The sequence below is a fragment of the Lethenteron reissneri genome, chromosome 72 (assembly GCF_015708825.2).
Source record: "Lethenteron reissneri isolate LAM-NWPU_2019-01 chromosome 72, ASM1570882v1, whole genome shotgun sequence".
Classification (NCBI taxonomy): domain Eukaryota; kingdom Metazoa; phylum Chordata; class Hyperoartia; order Petromyzontiformes; family Petromyzontidae; genus Lethenteron; species Lethenteron reissneri.
This window is the reverse complement of record NC_083850.1, coordinates 6,515,825-6,525,062: the sequence shown is the minus strand read 5'-3', so window position 1 is coordinate 6,525,062 and position 9,238 is coordinate 6,515,825. Positions and strand designations below refer to the sequence as shown.

The 9,238-nt window shown below is 47.2% G+C and overlaps 1 pseudogene; it reads right to left on the bottom strand.

Moving 5' to 3' along the window:
• Positions 1–1,880: 1,880 nt before the first annotated feature.
• LOC133361354 (zinc finger protein 709-like) overlaps positions 1,881–9,238 on the bottom strand; it is a 139,798-nt pseudogene continuing 132,440 nt past the window's right edge.

Here is a 9,238-nt window from a genome sequence, read left to right as displayed (position 1 = left end):
TATAATAAAAAGAGAAATAGTTTTTTTTTTCTTAATTATTCTTAATATTAATAACGGAAAACAGGGCATAGATCCAACAACAACCTACATGCCTTTGCTCAAGAGATCCTAGTGAAATATGCTATTATGCTTGACAGATTCTTACATTTATTTAGGAAAATTAACCAAAGCTGATGGATGCACAAATAGAAGCCTACACGGAAATCTTGAAAGACATTGATACTACAAATCGAGTCACTTTTTATCCTTGATGCACCTGCCAGTACTGGGAAGACCTTTGTTTTGAAACTGCTCCTCGCAAAGGCTCGCCAGAGAGAGAGAATTGCTCTAGCTGTGGCGTCATCGAGGATTGCTGTGTAAGTCAATGTGTGTATGAGTCGATGTGTGTGTGTTTAGGTCCATGTGTGTGTGTGTGTAAGTCGGTGTGTCTGTCTTTTTTGCCCGGGTAACGCCAGATGTCTGTGTCCGTCGATGTGTGTGTAAGTCCAAGTGTGCATATTCGTCCATGTGTGTGTGTCAGTCGCTGTATGTGTGTTAGTCCAAGTGTGTGCATGGCTTCATGTGAGTGTGTAAGTCACTGTGTCTATGTGTGTCAGTTGATGTATGTAAATCGATGTCTGTTAGTCCATATGTGTGTTAGTCCATAGGTGCTCGCTAACAGCACTTGCCCCTACAGTCTGTTAAGGCTATACGGGGGATCTTTGTTAGTGCATATTTGTGTAAGTCAATGTGTTTGTGAGTCGATATGTGTGTATAACTCCATGTGTGTGAATCCGTATGTGTGTAGGCCAATGTGTACGAGTCTATGTGCAGAAGAGTAACATGGGGATGTGACATCATGCTCGCTGTCCAGTGCGATGTCATGGGACGTGACGTCATGCGCGCCGGGCGAGGCAATGACGTCATGTCTCCTCTAGGTACTTAACGGGGACCCCGTGACGAAGGCAGGGTCACTGTGGAAGCCTGGGATAGAGAGCAGTTGAAGAGCCAGCCAGAGGTAGAGCTCAGGGAGTCTGGAGACAAGCCGGCCGAAGTGATAGGTGCTGCTCTCCCCGGTCGGTCGTTGTTGGCTGAACCCCCGATCCGACTCGAGGGAGAGAGCCCTGGAGCTAGCCGAGCTAGGAACAGACAGTGAAGATTCGTGTGAACGACCTAGTGAAGGACACTTACCCCTGGGGAAGTTATCCAAAAACCCTTAATAAATAACTGGCGCAAGCCCTTAACTGAAGACCTGCCTCTGTGTCATTTGCACCTCAACATATGTGTGCGAGCCCATGTGTGTGTCCCTTAATCGATTTGTGTGTAAAACCATGTGTGCTTAGGTCCATGTGTGTGCGAGCCGCTGTGTGTATGTCGATTTGTGTAACTCCATGTGTGTGTATCTAAAGCGAATATCTGTATGTATGTAAGTCGATGTGTTTGTGTGTATGGGTCGATGTTTGTGTGTCTAAGTCCATGTGTGTGTCTTTTTCGGCCGGGCAACGCTGGGTACTTCCCGCTAGTACTCTTATATAAGCGCACTTCATCTATCTGTGATGAACACTGCGCTTTCCATCGTTTTCATGCAGGAGGCGCTGCAAACCTACGCGCCCCCTGCATGAACGACGGAAGCACAGAGACAGACGTTCGATCACGTTGCAATCGATCTGCAGACGGCGGTCTTCTGGCACGGCCAGCTCTGTGTCGCCTTATCTCCACCCGGCAATCCCAACCAGGTGAAAGTCCGCATGGAACCGAACCCCGGTAAGGCCATCTACTTAATGACGAGAGAAAATTCACACGAAATGTCATTTTTAATTAAGTCTTCCAGATGTAAAATGATATGTTTAATGAAGAAATACAATTATTTAATTCAAAACATAATACAATTCAAAGTTGTTTCATTTTTAAACTTCAAAACGGAGCATCGGGAGTTTGCGTGAATGCATCGTTCGTGCACAATTTTTTTCGTGACTTTCCTGGCCCAAGGCTGTAAATGGTTGAGGGGGCTGCAGGCGGTCCGGCTTGCTTCAACCCATGGTTGTGAACATCCAGACGTTAATCGGCAAGGACCATTTCTTGTCCTAGTTCGCCAACATATAAGACGTCATGCAAATTTCGAATGAGTGTTGTTGTGAATGTATCTACTAGATGTGCTCTGCCTTGTAACCGAATACAAATCTGTACCAAAAATGCATTTCAAATATGTCCTTCAAATTACCTCCTTGCTATGAAGCAGATCAGCAGACACGACATTTTATTTATCGATCTCTCAACGAAACAAAGGAATGTATTACACAAACTATAACTAGCACAGCCTTCTGGGAGTGCATCATTGATTCAGTGCAAGCCACCTGTGGACCCTTATTGGTGCACAGCATCTCAAGAGCAGCCGGGCTTGCTTCAACCGATGGTTACGAACATCCAGACATTAATCAGCAAGGGGCATTTCTCATACTAGTTAGACAAAATCTACGTCAACACGTAAGACACAATTATAATTCGTGTTGTAGAGAATGTATCTCCTCTACGTGTAACTTTTGAGTGGTATGCCTTGTAACTGATGAATGATCCGAGTGTGCTCCCTATTTCAAAGACAATGAGTTGCTCCAGAGGCAGACGCTTCCTGAAAACACAAAAATACCTTTTGACCTATATCAGAAAAACAACGGGTCTCACCAGAGTTATCTTTACAGGTTATTCCAAAACACACTCTTTGTCCGAACATCACTTATTCAATGTTTGACCCTTATAGACAAAATGTTACATGTACGCACACAATCATACAAGTATTCATTCTAAATTATGGAGTCAGTTTAACAAAATTGAATTACTGCACTGAAATATACTGCAACAGGTTACATCGTATTAATAAGCTATTTAAAAAAAAATATGCACCGTCTGCTTAACAGTGTACGTACAACATACCATTGCGCCAATCAAAACAAGTAGGCCATTGCATGCTGGCGTCTGGGTCAAAATTGAGCAAATTCCAAACAGGCTATTTTCCACATGCAGGCCGGTGCAGAGCCACCACCTTGTGCCGCACAGGGGCAGCTGCTACTTGGGGATGCTCTTCGAGTGTTTGAGACGAGATACGATACAAAACTCCGAATTGCCGGGGCGATAGAGCACCATAAAAATGGAATTATTAGAACAAAGTGAATGCTTGGGAGCTTATTGGGTCTCGCTCCTGGTTAGAGATCTACCCAACCCACAGGTCCATAAAGACTGGCCGCTCGTACCCTGCAAGGTGAACCTAGGAATTGAGTGTTCAACTTATTTCTTGTCATTAAAGGTCTGTGACAAAAGGTGCATCTATTGGAGCAACATCGTCTCAAGCTTACATATCTACCGGGTCTCCATTTGACTTGACATTGTATTGTCGGATGAAGTCCACCCACACCTCCACCTCCACAAACTGCTGGGAGTTGCCTCGCTCTGCCTCACAGTCAGAATTCTCCTCCTGCTTCACGTTGCCTCCATCGATGTGAAGGTCCGATTTTGGAATTGAATCTTCATCTTCACATTTTACCTTCACTTCTTCACTCTTCACCATCACTTCTTCACTCTTCACCATCACTTCTTCACTCTTCACCATCACTTCTTCACATTTCACCTCGATACCTTTAAAAGTGTCCAAGCTGGGATTTTCTTCCGGTTCTTGTTTGATGAGGGATGGGCTCATTGCGGCACTTTGACTTTCACAAGCTGATTTCAGACTCCAGTCCTTGTGGATCTTCTGATGCTTGTGTGTTCTCTGGTGTTTTTCAAGAGCAGATGACTGTGCAAACGCCTTCCCACACACAATGCACTTGAAGGGTTTCTCTCCCGTGTGTGTTCTCTGGTGTATTACAAGAGCAGATGAATGTGCAAACGCCTTCCCACAAACATTGCACTTGAAGGGTTTCTCTCCCGTGTGTGTTCTCTGGTGTGCTACAAGAGCAGATGACTGTGCAAACGCCTTCCCACACACACTGCACTTGAAGGGTTTATCTCCTGTGTGTGTTCTCTGGTGTTTTTTAAAAACAGATGAACATACAAACGCCTTCCCACACACACTGCACTTGAAGGGTTTCTCTCCCGTGTGTGTTCTCTGGTGTGCTACAAGAGCAGATGACTGTGCAAATGCCTTCCCACACACACTGCACTTGAAGGGTTTCTCTCCCGTGTGAGTTCTATGGTGTGTTACAAGAGTAGATGACTCTGAAAACGCCTTCCCACACACACTACACTTGAAGGGTTTCTCTCCCGTGTGTGTTCTCTGGTGTGCTACAAGAGTAGATAAACGTGCAAACGCCTTCCCACACAAACTACACCTGAAGGGTTTCTCTCCCGTGTGTGTTCTCTGGTGTTTTACAAGAGTATACGAATCTGAAAACGCGTTCCCGCACACAGTGCACTTGAAGGGTTTCTCTCCTGTGTGAGTTCTCTGGTGCCTTGTCAAATGTCCAGGACGATCCGTGCTGTATGCACACCGGTCGCATTGTTGCCTTTTGGCACCGAGCTGCGCCGACTGCCTTTGCTCCATCAGACAAATTCGACAGAGGAAGCGACAGCTGCAGACAGAAAAAAGTTACATCCACGTCAGTATCGATGCACAGAGGAATGCATATTTACACAGTAACACATGACTTATAAGTCGACACTTATTGATATATTCATGATGTAGTGAAAAAGTTTACCAAATTCATCACATGGGCTGTTCTGGCACACAATAAGAGGGCGAATGGTCATAAACATGCCTGGAAGCCCTCGTATCTTCAAAATGAATGTTAACCCAAAACTCCGAGCACACAATTTTGGCTGTCTAGCTACAAAAGGAATATTTATGAAAGCTAAATTTAGCTGACAAAGCAAAGGGTGTTGAAAATAATACTATTTGTGTTATGCAAAAATGCATGAATTAATGTTCAATCGCAACTTAGAGGTGTGAAGCCAGCCAGGCTCACGATGTCCTTGCACGCTGGAATGAACAGATCTGACTTCAGCTGCATGTGTGTGCTGTGTTAACTTCTTGACTGTTTCCATTCTTATAAAGTTCCAAAGGAAAACAAAAACAAACTATTGTTGTCATATAACCTTCGTGTTCAATAGAGTTAATAGACTTAACTGCCAACACAAACTTTACACTGTAACACACTGGCATGGTTAACAGGTGGTGGTGTGTCCAGACCCATGCCTGGCCACCTTCATCCGCTCACTGTTAATGCTTCCTTACTCATCCAAGTAATTCAATGAGGATTAATCAACACCCCCGAGGTTGCGTGTCTCTCTCGCTCCCCGTGGTGAGATGTTAACTACCTCTCCTGGCATACAGGAAGTCGTGGGTTCATCCCAACCCTGATGCCTGCTGTATATTTTTAGTTTGCGTGTCTTTCTCTCTTCCTGTGGTCGCGTGGATTTATCTCCGGATCTCCCGGTTGTCCCCACTCCACATGCAGAGAGTGAACACCGCCACGCGTCCAGAGTGAACACCACCACGCGTCAAGAGTGAACACCGCCACGCGTCTAGAGTGAACACCGCCACGCGTACAGAGTGAACACCGCCACGCGTCCAGAGTGAACACCGCCACGCGTCCAGAGTGAACACCGCCACGCGTCCAGAGTGAACACCGCCACGCGTCCAGAGTGAACATCGCTACGCGTCCAGAGTGAACACCGCCACGTGTCTAGAGTGAACACCGCCACGCCTCTAGAGTGAACACCACCACGTGTCTAGAGTGAACACCACCACGCGTCCAGAGTGAACATCGCTACGCGTCCAGAGTGAACACCGCTACGCGTCCAGAGTGAACACCGCCACGCTGTTGACAATCCCCACCTTGTTGTTATTGTTGTTGTGGGCAGGTCGCTTCTCAAAATAAGAGCGGTATAGCAGCTCAAGCGGGCGTGGCCTGGTAACAAATGAAAAAAAAAAACGTGAATATTTAAAATAAAACAAAGTTACAAAGTAGCGAGCCAGGTGAGGAGAAATTAAAACTTAAGCAAGATACTCTTTGGTTCTTTCGGTAAAGTCACGTAAAATAAATAAATAAAATTTTAGTTTCAGTTTCATTTATTTGGTATAGCCCTGTGAGCCATTCGGCTCTTGAATCGGATGCAACCGCAACAAACAAAAAACAAAACCATGAACGAGAAAACATCTTAAAGTGACTATGTGACTGTGCAAACATAAAATCCAGGAAAAAAACATCAAAATATTCCACAAAAAGCACCGTACACCAACGCTGTGTGCAAATAGCATACGACGTTTCGATTGCAACACGAGTAATCATCATCAGGTACAAATGAAAAAGAAAACAAACCTAGTAAACTTAGAAATGTAATGCAATACAACACAGAGAGTCGGCTAACATAACAGTCAACACCCCACCTGGTTGATAACGTTCTTCCAAAGATTGCTCAATTTGAGAGAAGAGACAAAACACAGACACGGAGACACATTGACAGAGAGATGACACAGAGACATAGAGAGAGAGACACACACATAGGCACACATAGAGATGACACACATAGGCACACAGAGAAACACCGCCTGTGTCGAGGCCTTAGAGAGAGGGGGGCAGAGAGAGGGGAGGTAGAGAGGGGGGGTAGAGAGAGAGGGGGGGGGGGTAGAGAAATTAGCATGTCAAGGCAAGGCCGTAGCCATGGAGTCAACATTGGGGGGGACCAAATCTTCCAGGGGTCTGGGGTCCCCCCCCCCCCCAGAAAAATATCTAAATTTGAAAACTCATTTCCTGCCATTTCCTCCCTAAAATATTTTAAAAAGTTCACTAACACATGGGATGGAATTTATTTTATTTTATACAATAATGTCTAATAGTGTATTGTATTACATTGCTATATTTTTTTCTTTTTTACATTTTCTTGTTTCATAGTGTGTAATGGCAGAGATTAGGGATTCATAAAGTACAACGCAATCATATAAACAGAAATCTATGCATTGTTATATGAAGACAAGTCCAGATTTTGTGGCCGTGGTTTTGCAAATTGTTTTTATTAACATAGCATCGCAATTATTAGTAAAAAAAATATTTTTATAGCAATATATTGGGGGGGACATTTTGAGCAAATTTAATTATTATAACATATTATAATTATAACATATCATTATTATAACATATTATAATTATTATAACATATTATTATAATTATTACAACATATTATAATTATTATAACATATTATAATTAGGGCCTTGTGTCAATGAGAGATTTGGAGGCTTGGTGACTGCACTTAATCAAACAAACTTCGTAACATTTGAAATGTATTGCAATGCAACACAGAAAGTCGGTCAACACACAATGAACGCATAGACTGGCTGATTGCGTTCTTCCACAGATTGCTAAACTAAGCGAGATAATTGAAGCAAACGCGATCAGCCGAGGGCAGGAGGCAAGGCCCCGCGTTGTAAAGTTCCAACCTGGACATCGTTTCCATGCTCGCTGCTACTCAATTGACATCCCAACGAGAGAGAGAGCGAGGCTCTACCTCGGTAAACAACAACAACCACAACAACAACCACCACCGCAACCACCACCACCGCAACCACCACCGCAACAACCACACCACAACCACACCACAACCACCACCGCAACCGCCACCACCGCAACCGCCACCACCGCAACCGCCACCACCGCAAACCACCACCACCGCAACCACCACCACCACGGCCGCAACCACCACCACCGCAACCACCACCACCGCCGCAACAACCACCACAACCACCACCGCAACCACCACCACAACCACCACCACAACCACCGCAACCACCACCACAACCACCACCACCACCACCGCCGCAACCACCACCACAACAACCACCACCACAACCACCGCAACCACCACCGCAACCACCACCACCACAACCACCACCGCAACCACCACCACAACCACCACCACAACCACCGCAACCACCACCACAACCACCACCACCACCACCGCCGCAACCACCACCACAACAACCACCACCACAACCACCGCAACCACCACCGCAACCACCACCACCGCAACCACCACCACCGTAACCACCACCACCGCAACCACCACCACCGCAACAACCACCACAATCACCGCAACCACCACCGCAACCACCACCACCGCAACCACCACCACCAACGCCGCAACCACCACCACAACTACCACCACAATCACCACCACAACCACCACCACAACAACCACCACCACAACAACCACCACCACAACAACCACCGCCGCAACCACCACCACAACAACAACCACAACAACCACCACAACCACCACCACAACAACCACCACCACAACAACCACCACCGCAACCACCACCACAACAACAACCACCACCACAACCACCACCACAACAACCACCACAACCACCACCACAACAACCACAACAACCACCACAACAACCACCACCACCACAACAACCACCACCACCGCCGCAACCACCACCACAACAACAACCACCACCACAACAACAACCACAACAACAACAACCACCACCACCGCAACCACCACCACAACAACCACAACAACCACCACCACAACAGCGATGAGAATTTCTCACCTCGGATTTCAGTTCACGGGCGGAGCGGCAACTTCCTGGTCCCTCGCGACGTCACGCGGCAGCAGGTGACATGACGTCACTTGCGGGGTACGATGACACTCCCTTCCCCCAATGAGCGGCTCTCAACTCGCGACGGCTTTCACGACACATTATGTTAATGAGCCGCCAGTCACCGGGCGTGGCTTTGCCCAAATAAGGATTGGCACTGGGACAGATATCGGCAGCGGCCGAGCAGAAATGACGTCACGCTCAAGAGCGCGGTGGTCGGGGGTGGGTGACATGACGTCACTAGCGAGGCACACCGCCCCCTGGCGTTTGACGCCGCTGAGGTCATGCTGAGCGGTGACGTCAGAGGGCGGGGTCAGAGTTCAAGTTTGTTGACAAGGAGAGCGGCAGTGACGTGGTGAGCGCTGCGCTCCGCACCGACCAGCCGAGTTCTGTTCCCGCTCGTGGCCAACACCGCCAGTGACGACTTTGTGAACCGGTCCTGAGCCTCCCCTAGGTCGACTCAGCCTCAAACGAGTACCCGGTGCGGTGTGTCAACATCGCCACTATGGAGACAAAGGCGGCCGGGCGTGGTGCTGGCCACCCACCCCCTCGTGTGCCGTCCCACCCTTAATAGGTGCTCGCGAACAGCACTTGCCCCTACAGTCTGTTAAGGCTATACGGGGGATCTTTGTGTGTTGGGAGCAAGTTTGAGTGGCGTGAAGCC